At 41.8% G+C, this 22,619-nt stretch overlaps 2 long non-coding RNA genes across 4 annotated transcripts in view; one reads left to right on the plus strand and one right to left on the minus strand.

Moving 5' to 3' along the window:
• Positions 1-1,883: 1,883 nt before the first annotated feature.
• Positions 1,884-22,619, plus strand: part of LOC130385718 (uncharacterized) — a 29,899-nt gene continuing 9,163 nt past the window's right edge. Inside the window, exons 1-5 of one of the 3 annotated variants that reach the window (XR_008896054.1) lie at positions 1,884-7,081; positions 10,256-10,294; positions 10,424-10,640; positions 11,304-17,563; positions 19,135-19,812. This is a non-coding gene — a long non-coding RNA (uncharacterized LOC130385718). Of the gene's footprint in view, positions 7,082-10,255; positions 10,295-10,423; positions 10,641-11,303; positions 17,564-19,134; positions 19,813-22,619 lie in introns of those variants that run through there. The other 2 variants (XR_008896055.1, XR_008896053.1) reach the window with 2 other exon arrangements.
• On the minus strand, positions 9,263-10,302 carry LOC130385719 (uncharacterized). The gene is made up of 3 exons (XR_008896056.1): positions 10,237-10,302; positions 9,422-9,498; positions 9,263-9,293 (listed from the first exon to the last, which is right to left on the minus strand). It is a non-coding gene; the product is annotated as an uncharacterized LOC130385719 (long non-coding RNA).

Genomic DNA, 22,619 nt, shown 5'->3' on the forward strand with positions numbered 1-22,619 from the left:
GCAGTGTGGGGAAAATCCAGAAAAGGCTTTTCTATTATGTGTTGACAATGAAAAAAAGAATGAGTGTGTTGTTCAGGAGAAGGGGGACAATGTTACAGAACCAGCAGAGAGTGTAGAGGCTGGGCCCAGCTCTGCTGCAGTAGAGCAGAGGGACAGTGAGGGTGGGTTGATGGAGGAGGAAAAAGGTAGGTGTAAGGCTCCCCTTCTTAAAAGGAAACAGACCAGTGGGGAAGGGGGGGAGAAGGAGGTGCAGACAGAGTCTAGTGGTGAAGAGACAGAGTCCAGTGAGGAGGAGATGGTGGACTGTGTAACAGACAGCCAGCCCCTCACTGACTCACCACTGGCTTCTGCTTCACAGCTGGATGGGATGTACTCAGTACATAGTATACAGGTGTTCTTGAAAAGAACAAAAAATATGAAGAATGTCCAATATGATAAACATTTTGCAGACAAAAAAATGCTGTTGCTATCTGTAAAATCTCAGATGAACATCAGAGGGGAGGGAGGTTTCACTGAGAAGGAGTATTACAGATTGAAAAAAATTGGGCAGAGACTAGCAAAAGAGCTAAGCAATGTTGAAGATGCAGAGGGTATATAAAGCATTGTGCCTGCTGTCCCTCATAACGTCAGCTTGAACGAGTCACTTTACACTGTCAATGTGTTGTTGTTTTTTGTTTGTTTTTTTAACTGCGTTTTAATGAGTGTGTTTATTTAGTTATTTATTGCTGTCTAACCTAGTCTTCGTTGTCTGTGTTAAAAGGCTAAATTGTTTGAAGAATGAAACGTTGAATAAAGTTTTCTCTCTCTCTCTCTCTCTCTCTCTCTCTCTCTCTCTCTCTCTCTCTCTCTCTCTATATATTCTGCAAGTCGGTAGGGGCCATCTTGTCTGTTGTTAAGACTGCGTGGTCTATGACCTGGGACAATAGAATCTCTCTCTCTCTCTCAACCTCTACCTCTCTGTCTGTCTCTAGAGATATGTTCTCTCTCCATAAATATATTCCCTTAAAGATCCATCTGTTTCAAATGACAATTTTCAAATAACAATTTTGGCAGCTACTTATTCAGCCAATGGTGCAAGTATAATTGTCACATTTCCCTAGTCAATAGCTGGAGATTGTATATTTCATTCCAATATTTGAGGTATTGTTTGATTTTGATTTAAATATCAATATCTAGATCATAACTACAGTTTCCGCACGCGCATTAAGTGCCCTCATCCTCTACGTATCATTAAATCCTTAGCAATAAGTTGGAAACCATCGGAAATGACACTAGTTTCTGAGCACATAATATTTTGGCTATAATTTTGTAACTAATAGAATTCAACATCTTTGGGAGAATAATATTCATGTATACATGTGGTAATATCTGTAAATCCACTTTTTTTGTACAAACATATTACTTTTGGGCAACATACGAAAAGGTTGTTCCACAGTTTCAATATGGAATATTGAAAAGTAATTACAATCTTGTAACTCTTGCTCTCTCTAGCTCACACTCTCTCTCTCTCTTGCTCTCCCACTCTCTCTCTCTAGAGATATGTTCTCTCTATCTCTCTCTCTCTCTCCACGCACACACTTATTGAAGGCAACAAGTGTCATTTTGGCCTGGGTGCTCCTGGCTGTTTGGTAAGGCAATGGTAGCCTTCACAACGGGACCCACGGTGTGTTATATCCGTCTGTCTGTCTGTCTGTCTGTCTGTCTGTCTGTCTGTCTGTCTGTCTACCTGCCTGTCTAAAGGTAGGCCCTCCCTCACCCCCCTCATGAAGACACCTTCCCATCTGCGTTACAACCCCCCCCCCCCCCACAGAATAGCTTTGTCTTTCATGCCCCACTCTGGCGTCGTTTTGAGTACTCGTCGTTAACGATTGTTCATGGTTAAAGGTGGGAGGCAACCCAGACAGCAAAAGAGCGTTGAATCAACGGTGAATCAACCTCCGCATTTTCAACCAAAACATGTTGAATCAGCGTTGAGACCGGGCGTCGATTCAACGTCAGTTTGCTCATACTGTCCACCGTCGATTCAACGTTGAATGGGAGGCGACCGACGACGGCGCGTCGATCCCTTTTCAACCTTTATTCAACGATTATGGTCGAATTTTGGTCGATTCAACGGCAGTTTGCTCATACTGTTCCAGGTCGATTCAACGTTGAATGGAAGGCGACCGACGACGGCACGTCAATCCCTTTTCAACCTTTATTCAATTAATGATTATGGTTGAATATTGTGGTCGATGTTGGTTCTTCACTCACTGATTTATTTAAAGGACATCATGATATGACTCTACAATTAAATTAGGATTTTAAGGCTACTGAATCTCCTTCAAGGCTCTAATGAATATATGAATACACAGAACATAGGCTATTGTTGTCAAACATATTGTAGCGGCGGCCAAGAAACGCACAGTCAGGCTTTATTTAACTAGTTCTGTGCCCCGTACACCCCTCGACGCAGACTACTTTTATTAAAATCCTCTCACATAGAGCACCCAACAAACAAACATGACACAACAACGGTGGCGACAATAATGAACAACACAACGTGATAACCGAACACGAACAACCCAAACCCAATTAACCCTACTTATTCTAACGAATATACCGTATTTTCCGGACTATAAGTCGCGGTTTTTTTTGTAGTTTGGCTTGCCCTGCGACTTATATTTCGAAGCGACTTATATGCCAAAATTGTGCGTACATAATCTTCGGCCGCAAGATGGCACCGTCATTCATTAGGCCTACAACTGAACGCTGCAAGCCTACTGCACCACCGAATAAATTATATTCTCGTCGTCATCGTCCTCAATGTCCTCCGGTTCAACCAAAGCTACCCCAGCCTTAGCTGCAATGTTGTGCAACATAGCTGTCACACATATCACAGCGCATGACTTGGCCGGCGAAAACTGGAGCCCTCCGCTGGACTTGTGAAGGCATCTAAAGCGCAACTTCCACCTTCCGATCGTGCCCTCAGGTTTAGGACCGCGGCGCATACGCGTCCGATGGAATCCCGGTGTCACTGAATTCGGTATAGTCTCAGAACTACGAGTGGGACCGACACACCTATATTGCTATTGCAATTTTATTCAGTCTCTCCAGACTAAACGTTCTTGTTTAAATGTTTAAAAATAAATGCGACTTATACACCGATGCGACGTATTTATGTTTTTTTCCTCGTCATGGAGCATTTTTGGACTGATGCGACTAATACTCGGGAGCGACGTATAGTCCGGAAAATACGGTAATTATTATTCACACACACACATTCATTCATGGTCGAGGATCCTGCGGCGCCTGAAAATAAATAGAGGAATATTAACATAAGCGGTATACAAAATGAGTCCAGCAATACGACTGAATGAGGTTTGTTTCAAACTACGCCATGCGCCCGTGACTTGCATTGTATGGAGCCAGTTTCCTGCCATAATTCAAACCTGAAACCTGGGTTTGAAAAACTCAACACCTTGTAAAAAAGGTTTTGCAACATTGAAAAAAGACATTATGACCTGAAAAAAATTCAACATGTTTTCAAAGTTCAAACAATATCACCAGCGCATTTGCAGAGTTTCAAATCTGGCACTGTTCTAACAGTGTATTTCATTGTTTCCCGGTTTTGAAACCTTGTAAATGGGATTCTGCAAACAGGTGTTCATACATTGAGAAATAAGTTTTGAAAGGTTGAATATTTATTTTTAAAAACTTGTAAAGGTGTACGTTTACGCCATTGCAATGTATTTTTTCAGAAGTGACTTCTCAGCACTGACTTTTCAGAGATTCGACCACACAGGCGCAAGCTTTGAGTCACGTGAATATTGGCAGTGTTCTGTCGCGCATTTGTTTTGAAACTCCTGACAGTCAAAAGTCTGAAGAAAAAAAAACGTTCCTGGGGGCGGGACCATTTAGCTCTAAACCTATTGGTTGCTCTCGGCTGACGAACATTCCAATCACATTCTTTTCATCGGCAGAGCACTGTCAATCACGCACAGGCCGGTGAACGGCACATGTACATCCTTCGTCCCTCCCCATGCGGGTGTTGGCGCGGATGGGGGAGTCTGGGCGGTGGACTGCGACGGTATGATAGTTGTCTGACCGCTTGGAATGTACTGACGTACATTCTAATCACATTCTTAACAAACAAACAAACAAACAAACAAACAAACAAACAAACAAACAAACAAACAAACAAACCCGGTCAAGAATATAGTGCACCAGGCAAAAAGTCAGCAATTTGTTTCCTAACCACAGACCCTTAACGCTGGTGCGCAGTGCAGTGGTTTCACTGTCCTCTCGGTCTTATTTTACTGCACTATGGGTTACCACATCGACTCCATCCCAGTTACTTCTTTGATTACAGAATGCATGCATGCAGGGTTAAATTGGTAGGCTACGGGCATGCATGCCCGTAGCCCGACATACCACGAGTAGCCAAGGCTAGCGGAGTAGCGCGTTGTTACATTCTTATGTGAATGTAGGCTTTCGGTGCAAGATAGCTAGATAGTAAAAGTAAAATAACGTCAAACTAAAGTGTTCTAGTGCTGACGGATAGTCCAAGAGTGCAGTGCAGAATATTGTCAGTGTTAAAAGCATTGCTGCATCTGGACACAAAACTGAGATCGCATAGTAGCCTATAAATGGACTTTTTCTGATTTTACATGAAATAAGCATAGCTCAGGGGTCTCATTTATAAAACTGTGCGTGGGATCGTTACTAAAAATGTGCGTGCGCCCAGAAGTCAAGTTTTGCGTGCGCCAAAAAATATTCGGATTTATAAAACACTGCGTACGCACACCTGTACGCAATCTTTGCTTTATAAATCACATACTGACTATAATTGTGCGCAGCTGAATCAGCTTCACGTTCCGCCCTCTACACGCCCCTTTTTAACCATAAATGGTCAATGCAAATTACCTCATGAATGCGATCTGCATATAAAACAGACTCAGATGCCGGTATTATGTCTTGTTGGAAACAATGGCAGAAGTACTGAGAAAATCAAAAAAGCAAAATTTCACGGAGGTTGAAGTGGAGACACTTGTGGGTGAGATGGAGGCCCGAAAGGTAGTTTTGTTCGGCGGTCACGGGATTGGAATCGCCAACAACAAAAAGCAGAGTGAGTGGCAACATGTTGCTGCAGCAGTGAACTCTGTCAGTAGCACGGAGCGCACAGTCCCAGAATTAAAAAAGAAGTGGTCTGACATAGAGTTACATATTTTTATGTAGCCTACCAATAAATCGTTATGGTCCCTAAATACCCTCTCCCTCCGAATCCTGCATGGTCCGCCAGAAGTGCCATATGGTACAGCATTACCACGGCGCTCACCTCTGTATTTATAGGGTTACGGTAATAAGACTCACGAGAACGCCTTGGATAATCAGTTTGTAATTACCCACGTAAAATGTTCTTGAACATAACCCCTTTTTAATGCCTGATTTGTCATGAAAAGCATCAAGAGTAACGGACAACGATTGTGATGAGTGTGGCTTGGTTTTTCACACTTGGGATTTAATTGACATTTGATCATGTGTTTACAGTGTCACATAAAAATATTATGTTATTGACACATGTTGGACAGATGCTTTATTCCATGCAGTCGCGCCGTCAGTGGACATTATGGAGTGACGGGATTAAATATAGAGAATTTCTTTTTATTTCTATTCTAAGGAGATATTTCTGGAGTTATAACTGAGAAATAACGCAGTGGATTTAAATTATTCTGATTAGGATTTAACGCATGATACGGGTTGAAATTAAATTGATGAAGGGCGATGATGAAACATAATCGTTCTTCTCACTCTGCAATTCTTCGGTCTGACTTCAGTTCACCACCACACCGTCTGTGTCGCCAATTCTCCTTTTCCTCCAAACCATGCGTACGCATGGGTCAGAGTTTGCTTAGGGCTGCGCACATTTTCCCGTCAAGTTGGTTTTTTATAGATCACAACCTTGGCGTGAAAAGTCACGTACGCAACTTTCAGCCCCGTTTTGTGCGTACGCAACGGTTACAAATGAGACCCCAGAAGACTACCCATAGTGCATATTAAAAAATCGACTTGCTGTTTTAAAAGCATTTATTTTAATCAGTGGTATCTGTGTCTAATGCTTGTGTGGTGTGACTGAGTTTTGACAAACATACCGAACAGTACATCACTAAGGACAGTGCTTTTAAAGGCTTCCTTGAAGCCTTTCCCTGCACAGTTGAAGCGACACGCCAGGTTATTGGTTAGGCCACTCTGCAACATCCTTCTTACGGCCTCTTCTGCAGTGTGCCCTCCAATTAGACTGAATGTTAAGATCTGACAAGACATAATAAACCAACAAACAAGTGAAACATTGATAATTATAACATGTATAATTACAATATCTCCCAAAAGTGAATAGGCCTACACCCCTCCCATTTTTGCAAATATTTTATTGTTTCTTTTCATAGGATAACCCTTGGCATGAAACTTTATTATAAGTTAAACTAGTCATTATACATATTGTAGAGAACTATAGATTTATTGTCCTCAGAATATGACTAAAAACACATCCATTAACAACTAAACAGCTGGCCACATAACTGAGTACACTTAATTATGAACATGACCATTGCGCCCATAGTGACAATAAATCTATCGTAATCTACAAACTCTACACTGAATTCTTTAAGTTACATCAAAGTTTCATGTATATGGAGTTATCCCATGAGAAGATACATTAAAACATTTGAAAAAATGGCATAGGGTTTTGTGAGATACTGTATGTACCAATTTAGGTTAGGTGAACTCCTCACTGTTTCACATAATGAGTAATGCGTTAATTTTGTTTTGAAAGATACTTCCTACAAATACTGAGTGATGTAGTGGATGGCTGGAAAGAAGAGGTATGGTTTTATTAATTTACACATATACTTTGACTAGCTTTTGGGTAGTGCAGATTTGTACCTACCATCTTTTGTTTTTCGCAGGGGGTTTCTCTCATAACAGCCTCTGCTAATTGAAACTCCTCCATTGTCCTCAGAGGCAGCTTGATGGACGAAGCGGCAGCTTCTGGTGCTACCGGCCTCACCATCTCTCTCCTAAGCGCCCTCACTTCACTCCCCAGGTTGGTAATTTCCGCTTTCATCAATTTATTTTCTTCCAGCACTTTGGAAAGCAGCTCCACGACTTTAGATATTCCCATATCTGTTCATGTAAGTTACTTATTAGAAATGTTTTCTGGGGTTTGGTGTACTTTCCCATTTCATCTTAATTATAATGTGTATGATAATGATAAACAATGGTTAGAATGTTTGTCTCCTCGATTTACCATGCAATAGCTGGTGGCTTGGTTGGACTGTATCCATATTCAAAAGTCATTGATTAGTGTCAAGTGCCAATGATTATATATTTTTTTCAAAGTAGTGTATTTAAGGAAGAGTTTGTAAGATTTACCTTGTAAGAAATTAATATAAATACATGTTCAATCAATACATGTTGAAATTAGGTGTTCTACTGACGCCAACACTTACCTAGATGTAGTAGCTCAAGTCTCTGGCTGCCATTTGATTGAGCTGGATTAAAAAAAAAAAAAAATCATGTAATTGTGTGTAAGTTAAAATATTTTAAGTTTTACTTGTTCAACCATCAGTTCGCCTGATATCGAGGAAGTTTGGCTTGGTCCTGGGATGCCAACAACAGAGGTGTGTGTGTGTGTGTGTGTGTGTGTGTGTGTGTGTGTGTGTGTGTGTGTGTGTGTGTGTGTGTGTGTGTGTGTGTGTGTGTGTGTGTGTGTGTGTGTGTGTGTGTGTGTGTGTGTGTGTGTGTGTGAGAGAGAGATATTACCTCTTTGGGTGGTCGATGGCCCAAATAGCCACTCACTATTGATTTCTGAAAAAAATGAAACGCTTCAAAACTGAATAAGTACGGAGCCCCTCTGGTGACATCTGGGAAAAATATATATATCTGTTTGCCCGACTTAGTGATCTGTTTGCATGACTTGATAATCTGTGGCCACAATTTAATAAATTGCGGGAACGAGATAATTAATTTGTGGCCACAGTTTAATAATTTGTGGGAACAAGATAATTAATTTGTGGCCACAGTTTAATAATTCGTGGGAACAAGATACTTATGTTGTGTTTTATGTTTTGGTTGTCTATTGTTGCAGCAGGGGTTAGACGCATGTCGTTCTATTTTAACCTCGGAATGAATTACAATAACATTCTAAAGTCACTTGCTGTTAGGCAAGGGGTTATAATAAGTAAGAGGCACTTAATTAGGCTGCTAAAAATGCACGGGTACAGCCGAAGACAATATGATGACCTCGGTGACGTGATAGAGGATGGACCTCGTTTTGACAGCTACACCAGCACCAAGTGTCGGGGCGGACCTTAGAAGCCACCGAACTCCTCTAGGCCTCCATAAAGTAGCCTCCAATGACATGTGGATCACTGCTGGTGTATGCCGCTTTAAGCCAAATTATTTTACGGGAAAAGCTGTCTATGCAACCATTGATGCAGATTCCATATGGTTTTCATTTATCATATGAATCGGTATGCCAGATATAATTATAATTTGCAAGGATGCCAAATGATAATTAATAATTTCATGCATTTGCTGTACATCCATCTGTATCCATGCAGGTTTCCATTTCCCTTCAGCTGTTGCATGATAAAGTCTATCTCGTCACCGAGGTCATCATATTGTCTTCGGCTGTACCCGTGCATTTTTAGCAGCCTAATTAAGTGCCTCTTACTTATAATAACTCCTTGCCTAACAGCAAGTGACTTTAGCATGTCATTGTAATTCATTCCGAGGTTAAAATAGAACGATATCTCTTATATCTTGTCCATAGCCGACATGCGTCTAACCCCTGCTGCGACAATAGACAACACAGCCACACTCGAATTATTAAACTGTGGTCGCAAAATAATTATCTTGTTCCTTCAAATTATTAAACTGTGGCCACAAATTAATTATCTTGTTCCCACAAATTATTAAACTGTGGCCACAAATTAATTATCTCGTTCCCGCAATTTATTAAATTGTGGCCACAGATGATCAAGTCATGCAAACAGATCACTAAGTCGGGCAAACAGATTATTTATTTTTTCCCAGATGTCACCAGAGGGGCTCCGTATAGAGCCAAATGGTATTTCTAACATTTGTGTTAAGCATGGTGTTTTTTCAAATGGTGCTTCAAAGTACCATTTGTACTGGCATTAACCAGTAAACACATACAACATTTTTTAGCCCCTCCTACCTGGCCCTACATCTACAGATTGTCGTGCTGTTTTCCTTAGGGGGGGGTGGTGCCTCGTCATCAGTGTCCACACCTTGAAGCATAGTAAGTGCCAGTTTAATTTCAGACTAAATGGGCAGTCAAACAGCCGTTTCTGAAATATTTATATTTTAATTTCTAAAATGTTTCATTGCTGTTCAGTTTAACTCTAAAGGTCTGCACCTTCAAAATAGTGTTGCGGCGGGCCCCTAGTGGTCTGGGCTCTTCCAGCTGGCTCCTGCAGGTAGCGTGAGTTTGGCCTTTGGAACAAAGCAAGGACAGTCATGGCAGTCAGTGGGTAACACCAGAAATATTAACAGAGAATATATACGTTTATGCATTTAGCAGATGCTTTGAGCTGAAGCGATTTACAACAACAGGACTAACATTTAAGCTACAACACTATTTTTAACACCTTGCTAAGAGTGCCAAAAAGTGCCACTAGTCACCTGAACACTGTCTGAAGTTTAAGTGCAATAGAAAGATGGAAGAGTGCATTGAAAGTTGAAAAGTGTTAGGACAAGAGTCATTCTAGGAAGAGCTGAGTTTTCAGGAGCTTTTCGAAGGTAGTGAGGGATGATAAGTTGCCTGTGGATGGTTCAGAGAACTGCCTGCTATTAGCAGCCACTTTGTCAGTAAAGAATGAAGCATAAGGGTCTGCTGTGAGGTTTGTAGCAAGATGGGAAAGGTTTAGTATTTGAAAGTAGAGAACAGTTTCCGGGTGTCAGTTGTATTGTGAATCTTGTCATTGTAACAAGAATTTTTCGCTGCTGTGACATTGTAAGCAAAAGATGATAATAGTTACTGGTATTGTGTTAAATCTGATAGGTTGTTAGTTTTATGCCATTCTCTCTCAGCAGCCCATGAGGTTAGAGCGCATCGATTGAAGGGAGTCGTTTATCCAAGGAAGGGGCTTAGAGGGTTGGGAGGGTCTGATGGATAGCGGGAATGTGTGGCCCAATTCACCTCTGGAGAGGAGAATTTTTTTTGTTTTTTACCTTTTTTTCCTTCTGATAGGGTCTTCAGCCTCTGACTGTATGTCTGATGTTAAACACAGTAAGGACTTGTTCAGGTAGTCCTTTGCCTTAACATATGTTGCTGAAAGTGAATGGCATGCATCAGTGAAATTTAGCAAGTTGAATCTTATAGAAACGTTTTCATATGCAGCATTTTTCCTTACCACAGCTAACCAAGACCCTCACGTCACCGTGCACGTCCCACGCTGCACCTGGAGGAAGGTGGTGCGCGACTGCCTTCTGGAGGCGGTTATGATCGTAAGAACTAGGAGGCCAGAAACAATTCCATGACTCCCCTGCCTCCTCCAACCAGCTGCTTGGCACTATGGTAGTGCTCCTATCTTTGAATTCGACGACCTTCCACACCTGTGCCATCTGTCAATGAGGTGAATGAAAGAAAATAAAAAATCGCTGTGTTTTGAGTGTGAAAAATAAGCCTTAGAAATATATTTGGCCTATATATCAGTCATTGTTGTTATATATAACATAGTGTGTATGTTGCAAGATCAACAGTGATCACAGTTGATCACAGTCTCAGAAATATTTGGCCTGTTAAGCCCTTTGAGACTGTAATGGTGATTAAGGGCTATACAAATAAAATTTCATTGAAAATTGAATCACTATCATAAGTGGTGAGAGAACTGCATACACCAGCTTAACTTGGGTGAAGACGTACTCTGAAACCTGTCGTCTCTAACTACTATCTAAGCCTAACTATCTACAACCTAACTATCTTCAAAGGCTTGCCAGGCTCGAGGCAAATGCCCCCTCCCCAGAATTACCTTCTCAAAAACCAAAAAAATAGAAAGAAAAAAAAAACACTTCGCAGGAAGAGTATACAATGCTACTCAGCTGAAGCACTCTAACTACTCAGATCATTCACAGCTGATTTACAGCAGTTTGTCACCACTCAGATATATATTTTTTGGCTATTTGTCGTTTTTTTTTTTTTTTTCATTCATTAATTCGATTTTAGGACTGGTGTATTTTATATAAAGAAAAAGTTCAATAACAAAAAAATCTTTTTTTTTTTCTTTTTTGGATTGCAGAAGACAAGGAATTAGGATTGGTGAAGAAGAGGGATGGCAACATAATGGTCTTGGTCTGGAAAAAGCACACATTTTCTGCTGACATCCCCAAGGAGCTGTTACGTATTTTAAGAATCTAAGCTACCCACACATAGACCAAAATGAAGCAGGACCAAACATATAAGCCGTAAATACTATACATAGCCACAAGGGGAGCAAGACCTTATTAGAGGCTGCTCCAGCCACAGATGGCAGCGCCTTTTAAATATATGAAGAAGCCGAAGCCATTACGGCACCCCGGCCACGCCCACTAGGCCACACCCACTTGGCGGTCTCTACCTGAGGACACGACGTGGGGATCGCCAGAGATTTTCAGCAACACCCGCGAAGGGTGGCCCATAGTAGCCAGAGTTATTATCTCTCACACGTGTTCTACACGATTCCTAGAATTCCCTCCGTATAGCTTCACTTACCATGCCGAAACATGCCGACGACTTTATAATAAATGAAGTGAGTTCAAAGCAACCCGGGATTGGACAACTTTCTTCAAGAATATGCAATAGAGCTCAACCTCAAGATCATCTACCAACGTATGGACCTGAAAACAGCCTATTCGAGAGGAGGGGCAGGGATATGTGAAATGGGATTCCTTGTACCCAAATCGTCTGTAGATGATGAAGACTGAACCAGAGGATAGCACAATGTTTTGGACCAGTCCAATATCCTGTCCTACTGCTATGCAGTTGTTCCCAGTCTTTGTTGACAGGCAGACATCTGTTGTTACTACCTTTCTGTACTGTTTGGCAGTACTGAATTGCAGAGGCAAAGGACCATCCTGGTGCATTTCGTACAAAAGGGGCTGCTTACTTGGAGGTGGAGTAACAGTTTGAGGCACCTCTGACAGTCTCTTGACTACCTGTTGTAATGGTAGTTGAGGCTTTCGCAACATTTTTTTTACTTTTCCAAGGAAGTTTTCATAAGGAAATGCAGAGACACGGTCAAGGGCACCAAACTGTTTGTACACATCAGCTAGATGTATCACCTGATGAACTGTAAATACAATTTCTCCTTGACCATATAAATCTCCAAAGCTTTTAACAAATGCTGTTAGGACTCGATTGGCAAAATCAATCATGGGTGCAGAGAGGTTGGGGCTGAGTAATAAGAACACACCCACGGAAAACAACAGGAAGTTCTCAAAAATCTCTTCTGGTAGATTGTGCTTTAGGACCACAGGTCCACTGTAAATCATGAACTGCCTTAGTTGTAGCCTTCCATCTTTCGATCTCTGTCAGCTCTCGTGGTTTTCGGGCAAATTCAGATGGAATATGGGGACGGAGAGCAATCAGTTTAGATGATATAGCTGAGATGACATTAGATGGCTGTCTTATGGCCAGGTTTTTGCCCTTCATCCAGAAAAGAATGAGTTTTTTTGTTACACCCAAACAGCAGAGGTGCATGTAATCAATGGGAAACTGGGTTACCATCTGAACAATGCCAGTAAGGGGACTAGGTCGCAGGTGGTGATCTGTGTCTGACATTAAAGCAAAGTCTTCGTCTGATCTAAGCCTGGCATTTATTTCAGGATATGTCATTTTATTTTGCCACACGCCAACTTGATTGCACTTGTCACACCCAGAGTACCCATTGTGGGACTTCATCTGTTTCACAAAAGCACTTGCTGGAGCATCACAAATGAAGGAGCACACCATCACCTTTAGAGGTTTACCTCTGAAGGTCAATCCATTCCTCAGTAGCTGGGTAAGGTCATTGACAAATTCTTTGAGGTAGTCATACACACTAGATGGTTTTCCACTTCCACAAAACAAACCAATAATAAAAGTTTTTTTTGTGTAATCACAATCAAGCATCGCAAGAATTGGCCAAAACTGAACGTTTTAACTCTTAAAAATGGGTAAACCGTCGATGTTGAATTGTAACCGAATTGTCTGAAGGCAGCTAGGCAAATGGATTGAATTCAATTTTGATAAAATTCCCTTAGCCAATCCAAAATGGTGATATTCACCCCCACCTAATGCATGCACAGCTATTTTCTTTTGTGTGCCAAGAAGTGTCCTGGCATCTTTAGGCAGCTCAGAGTGGTGTACTCTCAATATTGATAGAAGAGCGGTAACTGCAACAAGAGTAATGCCAAAAGTTGATGCCCATTGCTTTAGTTTAGCTTGTAAACTCATTTCCTCAGGCTCACTTTCATCAGAGCTGGATAACCCACTAAAATCCTCTCTTTCACTGGCATCACTGTCTGTAGTGTTTTGGTCAGGACTGTTCTCGAATTCTGAAGTTGTCCCACACAGTGCTAGATCTGGTAAGCTAGGGGGGGCATTTTCAGCCTGATTAACTGTACTTAAATGTAATTGCTGCAAAATCTCGTTCTCTGTCTCCCTTGCGTTGGACAAGACTCGCCTCCTTTTACTCCAATAAGAGGCCATCTCTGTGTGTATCGGATACAATTATGAAATGCAAGTTTGATACCTTTTCTGCCGTGAGCTTTGAATGGTCTTCAGTGTCCCATAAATATGCAAATGAAGAAGAAAAAAAACACAAAGTTAGTTTTGATGGCATAGTGTGACAACAATGAATAGTTGCATTTAACCCTTTCACATGCAAGTGAAGAATCCCCCTTCTAATAATGTATAGCCTATTAAGGACCTATTTCAGGATAAATATACAAATACATTCACTTTGAAGTGTAGAAGGTCCTACAGGCAGCTGTAATAAACTAAGATATACTATTTATGAGATGGCTTGCAGTGTGCTTATCTGACAGGATTAAAACCGTGCATTCTGTGTGAATGTGTATTTGAATGTTAACATTTAATAATGTTACGTATTTTAAGAATCTAAGCTACCCACACATAGACCAAAATGAAGCAGGACCAAACATATAAGCCGTAAATACTATACATAGCCACAAGGGGAGCAAGACCTTATTGGAGGCTGCTCCAGCCACAGATGGCAGCACTTTTATATATACGAAGAAGCTGAAGCCATTACGGCACCCCGGCCACGCCCACTTGGCGGTCTCTACCTGAGGACAAGGGGTGAATAGTGGCCAGAGATTTTCAGCGACACCCGCGAAGGGTCACGGGCCTCTGCCCGTGGCCCATAGTAGCCAGAGTTATTATCTCTGACACGTGTTCTACACGATTCCTAGAATTCCCTCCGTATAGCTTCACTTACCATGCCGAAACATGCCGACGACTTTATAATAAATGAAGTGAGTTCAAAGCAACCCGGGATTGGACAACTTTCTTCAAGAATATGCAATAGAGCTCAACCTCAAGATCATCTACCAACGTATGGACCTGAAAACAGCCTATTCGAGAGGAGGGGCAGGGATATGTGAAATGGGATTCCTTGTACCCAAATCGTCTGTAGATGATGAAGACTGAACCAGAGGATAGCACAATGTTTTGGACCAGTCCAATATCCTGTCCTACTGCTATGCAGTTGTTCCCAGTCTTTGTTGACAGGCAGACATCTGTTGTTACTACCTTTCTGTACTGTTTGGCAGTACTGAATTGCAGAGGCAAAGGACCATCCTGGTGCATTTCGTACAAAAGGGGCTGCTTACTTGGAGGTGGAGTAACAGTTTGAGGCACCTCTGACAGTCTCTTGACTACCTGTTGTAATGGTAGTTGAGGCTTTCGCAACATTTTTTTTACTTTTCCAAGGAAGTTTTCATAAGGAAATGCAGAGACACGGTCAAGGGCACCAAACTGTTTGTACACATCAGCTAGATGTATCACCTGATGAACTGTAAATACAATTTCTCCTTGACCATATAAATCTCCAAAGCTTTTAACAAATGCTGTTAGGACTCGATTGGCAAAATCAATCATGGGTGCAGAGAGGTTGGGGCTGAGTAATAAGAACACACCCACGGAAAACAACAGGAAGTTCTCAAAAATCTCTTCTGGTAGATTGTGCTTTAGGACCACAGGTCCACTGTAAATCATGAACTGCCTTAGTTGTAGCCTTCCATCTTTCGATCTCTGTCAGCTCTCGTGGTTTTCGGGCAAATTCAGATGGAATATGGGGACGGAGAGCAATCAGTTTAGATGATATAGCTGAGATGACATTAGATGGCTGTCTTATGGCCAGGTTTTTGCCCTTCATCCAGAAAAGAATGAGTTTTTTTGTTACACCCAAACAGCAGAGGTGCATGTAATCAATGGGAAACTGGGTTACCATCTGAACAATGCCAGTAAGGGGACTAGGTCGCAGGTGGTGATCTGTGTCTGACATTAAAGCAAAGTCTTCGTCTGATCTAAGCCTGGCATTTATTTCAGGATATGTCATTTTATTTTGCCACACGCCAACTTGATTGCACTTGTCACACCCAGAGTACCCATTGTGGGACTTCATCTGTTTCACAAAAGCACTTGCTGGAGCATCACAAATGAAGGAGCACACCATCACCTTTAGAGGTTTACCTCTGAAGGTCAATCCATTCCTCAGTAGCTGGGTAAGGTCATTGACAAATTCTTTGAGGTAGTCATACACACTAGATGGTTTTCCACTTCCACAAAACAAACCAATAATAAAAGTTTTTTTTGTGTAATCACAATCAAGCATCGCAAGAATTGGCCAAAACTGAACGTTTTAACTCTTAAAAATGGGTAAACCGTCGATGTTGAATTGTAACCGAATTGTCTGAAGGCAGCTAGGCAAATGGATTGAATTCAATTTTGATAAAATTCCCTTAGCCAATCCAAAATGGTGATATTCACCCCCACCTAATGCATGCACAGCTATTTTCTTTTGTGTGCCAAGAAGTGTCCTGGCATCTTTAGGCAGCTCAGAGTGGTGTACTCTCAATATTGATAGAAGAGCGGTAACTGCAACAAGAGTAATGCCAAAAGTTGATGCCCATTGCTTTAGTTTAGCTTGTAAACTCATTTCCTCAGGCTCACTTTCATCAGAGCTGGATAACCCACTAAAATCCTCTCTTTCACTGGCATCACTGTCTGTAGTGTTTTGGTCAGGACTGTTCTCGAATTCTGAAGTTGTCCCACACAGTGCTAGATCTGGTAAGCTAGGGGGGGCATTTTCAGCCTGATTAACTGTACTTAAATGTAATTGCTGCAAAATCTCGTTCTCTGTCTCCCTTGCGTTGGACAAGACTCGCCTCCTTTTACTCCAATAAGAGGCCATCTCTGTGTGTATCGGATACAATTATGAAATGCAAGTTTGATACCTTTTCTGCCGTGAGCTTTGAATGGTCTTCAGTGTCCCATAAATATGCAAATGAAGAAGAAAAAAAACACAAAGTTAGTTTTGATGGCATAGTGTGACAACAATGAATAGTTGCATTTAACCCTTTCACATGCAAGTGAAGAATCCCCCTTCTAATAATGTATAGCCTATTAAGGACCTATTTCAGGATAAATATACAAATACATTCACTTTGAAGTGTAGAAGGTCCTACAGGCAGCTGTAATAAACTAAGATATACTATTTATGAGATGGCTTGCAGTGTGCTTATCTGACAGGATTAAAACCGTGCATTCTGTGTGAATGTGTATTTGAATGTTAACATTTAATAATGTTACGTATTTTAAGAATCTAAGCTACCCACACATAGACCAAAATGAAGCAGGACCAAACATATAAGCCGTAAATACTATACATAGCCACAAGGGGAGCAAGACCTTATTGGAGGCTGCTCCAGCCACAGATGGCAGCACTTTTATATATACGAAGAAGCTGAAGCCATTACGGCACCCCGGCCACGCCCACTTGGCGGTCTCTACCTGAGGACAAGGGGTGAATAGTGGCCAGAGATTTTCAGCGACACCCGCGAAGGGTCACGGGCCTCTGCCCGTGGCCCATAGTAGCCAGAGTTATTATCTCTGACACGTGTTCTACACGATTCCTAGAATTCCCTCCGTATAGCTTCACTTACCATGCCGAAACATGCCGACGACTTTATAATAAATGAAGTGAGTTCAAAGCAACCCGGGATTGGACAACTTTCTTCGAGAATATGCAATAATAACATGTCGTTTTTAGTTATGTAATCATTTGAAAGTCCCTTCAAGTTGAAAAAGTACATGCATTCTTATTATGGCCACACCTGGCGTACTAGTAAATCAACTGTGATCAGATTGGTTAAAAAAATAGAGGCTGCGTGTGATTTCAGTTCCGGTTCAATGCATTTGTAATGAGGGGGCGCACTTCTGTGCAGTGTGCAGATAAGTCGTCGTTGCCAGCAGGCTGCACCCGACAGCCAAGGGATTTACATGTGGCATAGCAAGGTAAGCAGCAGAATTGTTTCCAAATTAAGCGTAATTTAGAAATGGAGTTGAGTATTATGGTTTCATGAAAGCAAGGACAGCACTCGGTTGCTTTCGAAACTTTGAATCGCCAACAACGGACGTTTCGGGCCGCGCGCCCTTCAGCGTGTTATGGCTTCTTCACGGCCATTACACGCTGAAAAAGGGAAACGTCCGTTGTTGGCGATTAAAAGTTTTGAATGCAACAGTGCTGTCCTTTCTTTCAGGAAATAATATTACGATACGTTGGATTCAGCACGCAGTTAAGTTATATAAAGAAGTCTAGTTAGTGTGAGCGCGTTACTGCATATATTCGATTTTTTTTCTTGCCCTTGTGGAGGCTTGGGTGAAGGGGGTCATTAATATTTGGTTTTATTTAGTATTATGGTACAATATGTAGCTGGGCCGACATGTCCACGGGTCGATTTCCCGTAGTATATTGATCATTTTTAATGATTTGGATTTCCCCGCGACGGTTTCGCGGGATTCAGCTGCTAGTCTGGGACGCAGCGCGTGACCGTGACAACGTTATTTATTGGGAAATGGGACTAAAACGAATATAATGGATGACATTCATAGTATTATTGGTATAAAAATTCCATTACTTGTAGTACAGCAAACGAACAATTTTGTAAACATGAAATCGTTAATAATTTATCAATGTCCTTCTAGAATCTGTCATGAACTTTGATAATCAAATCAAACGATGTCTCGAGCGCTATAGATGTCTCTGATATAACGGACATTTAGCTGCTATTCTTTGGCAATTTGACATTTTAAGTTGGCCATATGAGCAATGTTGTTTCTTAATGTTACTCATATATGAACGTAGTCTAATATAAACATAGACTACGTTAATGTGAAGTAAATATACACAGCTGTGATAACCGCAATAACTTATCCTGGCATAGCAGTAGCCATAAGCAATTTGGCACAGAGTTTAGCTGAATGTCATTGATGATAAAGCTAACGTTAGTTAGTATATCTAGTTAGTCATCTATGAACGAATATGGTCGAACTAAAGTTGCTAACAGACCGACAGTCAAACATGATCGCTATTCGTGTTATTCTACTTACCAAGAGTTATATATAATATGAAATAATTAATAGGTTATTGCTGTAAATGTCAGTACGACCGTAGTTGCCAACTACATCAACGGAAGATGAGCATCTTCCCTGGGGAGGCTCGTGCGCCTGGTTCAGGAGCAGTGTATAGCTCGAGCAGTCAACTGCTCTTGAACCTGGCGCTCGAGGCTCCCCAGAAACTGGAACGTCAAGGTTAATGTTCGTTTTACCTTATTTGTGTATTTTGCTTGGGTGCCATTTTTATGTTTTTGCCAGGATCAATTCATGTACCCGTCATTTCAAGGTTATTTTCCCTCACAAAAGCTTGGGCAATTTAGTTGTGCAGTACTTTATACATTGTAAAAAGCCTGTAGTAAGAGAGAAAATAAAAGACATGATTATGTGTACTGTGGTCAAGACACCCAAGTGGTTTGACATATTTGGTGTAACTGATGTTTTTCTTTTACTCTTGCAACTTTCCCTTTTAGTCTCTGAAGCAGTGTCTCACACTCGAGTCCTGACCGAGGGCCTTGAAACTGGCATGCCTGTTCAAAACATCTCCAGGACAACAAGGTTATTTTGTGTTGACGTGTATTGAATTCTTAAGGGCAAAGGTAACTCTTAACAGGCAAATTCTGTAGAAACTCCATAAAAAGAAATATTAACTCACTAAGACCATTCATGAAACATCAGTAAGCTGCAGTTTGCATAGCCAGTCAGTAATATTTTAGTTCTTGCAATTGCGACTGCTTGTAAAAAAAAAAAATGCAATGATGCCACCAACAATAACAATACAATGTTGTGCCAGATAACCTCAAATATAATTAGCCTACTTCCTATTTGTGCAAACCCATCAGATACCTTTGAAAAAAACAAAAGTGCAAAGATGCTTTGTCTGAAATTAGTTCCCTTACCGTTTAATTTGGAGCAAGTGAAACAATCACGGGCTTGTGTTATCTGTAGGGTCTCCGTTGTTGTCAACTGCTTCTCGGAGAGCTGGATGGAGAGGGTTTGCAGCGTCTGTATTCCAATTGGTTGTCAGTGTTTTTGCATTGGAAATGCATCAGTGAACAAATCGCCTGCTTGTGCCATCCGTAAGGTCTTCGTTGTCAACTTCTTGTTGGAGAGCTGGATGTAGAGGTTTTGCGACGTCTGTATTCAGATTAGGGCTGCACGATATGATCACGATATCATATCCCGATATTTTTTGGCTGACTGGCGATATACCATATATATCTCAATATTTTCTATAGAGTGGGATAGATGGCTTTGTCGCATTGTCCTGCGTACTACGGTGAGGGTTTCACTGCGCCCTAACTTTAATCCCCCGCCCCCTCCCTTCTCCGTTCCATTTGGGAACATGTTTGGTTTAATTTCGCTTGTTTCGTATATTTTAATTAATTAAGGGCGCCTCCAGAGGGCGCCCCCAACACATTGGATCGGCCCTCCGCTTTGGGGCCGACGTGTATTAACTGTTGATAGTCTACTGTGGTCCATTATCCCTTACTTGTTGCAAGACACAGTAGTCTACACATACATCTATACATAAGGTTTCTGAGAACAGCAGGACAAGTTGGCACATCAACATTCACAAACGGAAGGCTTGCGCTACTCCATCTAGGCACTTTGAGTTGTAGCCTCATACCATAATTGAATGCCGCTTCTTTTGTAGCAAGAAGCAGCAAGTGTTATTTTCACAAAAGATGAACACATACCAAATTTTCTGATAAGCATATTAGCTTGTGCATACATCATACGATACTGCCTGCAAATTTCACGGTCATTAGACTGGTCGTCAGTTATGTAATGTTATACGTTTTTAGCCTCATTACATATGTTAAGGACTGTGCCAGGAAAGGAGAAATCAGTAGTTATCAGTTTCTTATCTGCCTTACTTCATGAGCATCAGCTGTATGTGGCCTTAGTGCCTATGTGACCGGTTCGTTCTGCGTTGTGTTTCTTTCTAGCAATGAATGACGTGACCCACGATGTGTCTGGACTCGGGCACTCCGACGTCCATTTATTCGATCTGAATACACACATATACAAATAGCTTCCTTAGCCCTTGTGCCCTTACTCCAACTCTCTTCCCAAGGGTATCGCAACAAAGGCCCTACATACAATATTACAACAGAAATGATTGAAATAAAAGGAATAAAAGACATACCTGAATACACACATATACAAATAGCTTCCTTAGCCCTTGTGCCCTTACTCCAACTCTACGAAACACACAGGGGGGGGAAAGGGGAACTAGCATGACTACACGAGGGTCAGTTATATGCTAGTACATCGCAACAAAACACAAAGTTCCCCATAACACAGAAATCTATCTAATAACTATGGATAGATTATAAACCCCAGACTTCCAATTAAACAATCTATAATCAAAATAACTAATATAAATAATGATAAATTATAAGATTTGATTACAATATAAATGTACACACCTCTTCCCAAGGGTATCGCAACAAAGGGAAGAGGGCAGGGGGCGCGGGGAACTTATCGGGTACTCTGGAATGTGGGCGGGAGTATAGAAGGAGGTGGAGCCAAATCAAATAAATAAATAAAATAGAGCTTAAGGCGGCATGGAAAGCTAAACTTCAGGTAATACAGAAAAACAAAGGCAATTGTGTAATTATAATTTAAAGGATATAACACACCCTGTTACACTCACCCCCCAGAATTACACAAACATTTGAACCATAAATAAAACTTGCCCAGACCGGACTGTAAACCGACCACCAGAAAACCACGACTTCGGCAATAGGTGCCACCCAATAAAGAGTTAAGAGCACCCAGAGGTTAGCTAAGCCCCTGGGAACACTATAGACAACGTGAAGTGCCATTTACACCACACATACATAGGCCATACTCGGACCGGGCAAATAATAACAAATAAAACAAATAACAATAAATAAAAACACTAATAATTCACTCGCCATGAGTAATACCAGGAGACACCTGTCACATAAGCTCAAACATGGATCACAGTGGATACTGGCCGAACACCCAGAATCGTTTCCAGTTGTGCCATGGACTCTATCAACCTAAAGACCGGCTTGATAACTCTCCCAAATCTTGAAGTGAGGCGATCACTTGTCTGAGAACCCTGAGGATGAGCATCAATTACCGGAGACACATGGGGCTCAGAGGAGGGGGATGACAACGGGGTAACACTAACAGCACCAGCAAGCCCATCCAATGCAGGAGGGACCATCAGAATGGTTAAGTCACGACTGCCATTGTCATCCTCATCCCTGACTGGGGACTGTTCACGGACCCACGAAGCTGTACGGTCATCACTACCGTCACTGACCCAGGAGAGCGAATCAGCCATAGTGGGATCAGCTGCACCACAGTCCGTCTCAATTGCTGATTCCTCACACTCAGGTAAGTCTGACTTGGGGCAGCCATCATTCAGACTGCCGACGCCCAGGGCATCCAGACTCTCATCCAAGGGGAGGAAGCTGACCTGGAGCAGGAGATTCCGGTGCACCACCCTCTCATGTCCGACTCGATCCCTGATCTTATAGACGTGGAGAGAAGGCTTGGAGGCCACAACCGTGTGAACAACCGGCTCCCATTTGTCAGCAAGCTTACGCTTCCCTCTGCCACCCTTGTTTGCTACAAGAACCTGGTCACCGACGGAGAGAGGCAGACCCTTAACCTTTTTGTTATACTGGTCAGACTGGTGTTTCTGCTCAATAGCAGAGTTCTTCTGAGCCAGGAGTATAGCAGAGTGGAGGTCGCTCGCCAGAGACTTCACATAGGCATCATAGTCACAGACTGTCTCGTCACGGAGGACATTCTTGAACAGGAGGTCAACCGGCAGCCGGGGGACCCTCCCAAACATCAAATAGAATGGCGCAAAGCCAGTTGTCTCATGTGCTGTGCAATTATAGACAAACGTCATCGTCTGGACCATTTGGGGCCACTTCTGTTTGGATCTGGGAGGGAGAGACCGTAGCAT

Source organism: Gadus chalcogrammus, chromosome 7 (genome assembly GCF_026213295.1).
Source record: "Gadus chalcogrammus isolate NIFS_2021 chromosome 7, NIFS_Gcha_1.0, whole genome shotgun sequence".
Taxonomy (NCBI): Eukaryota; Metazoa; Chordata; class Actinopteri; order Gadiformes; family Gadidae; genus Gadus; species Gadus chalcogrammus.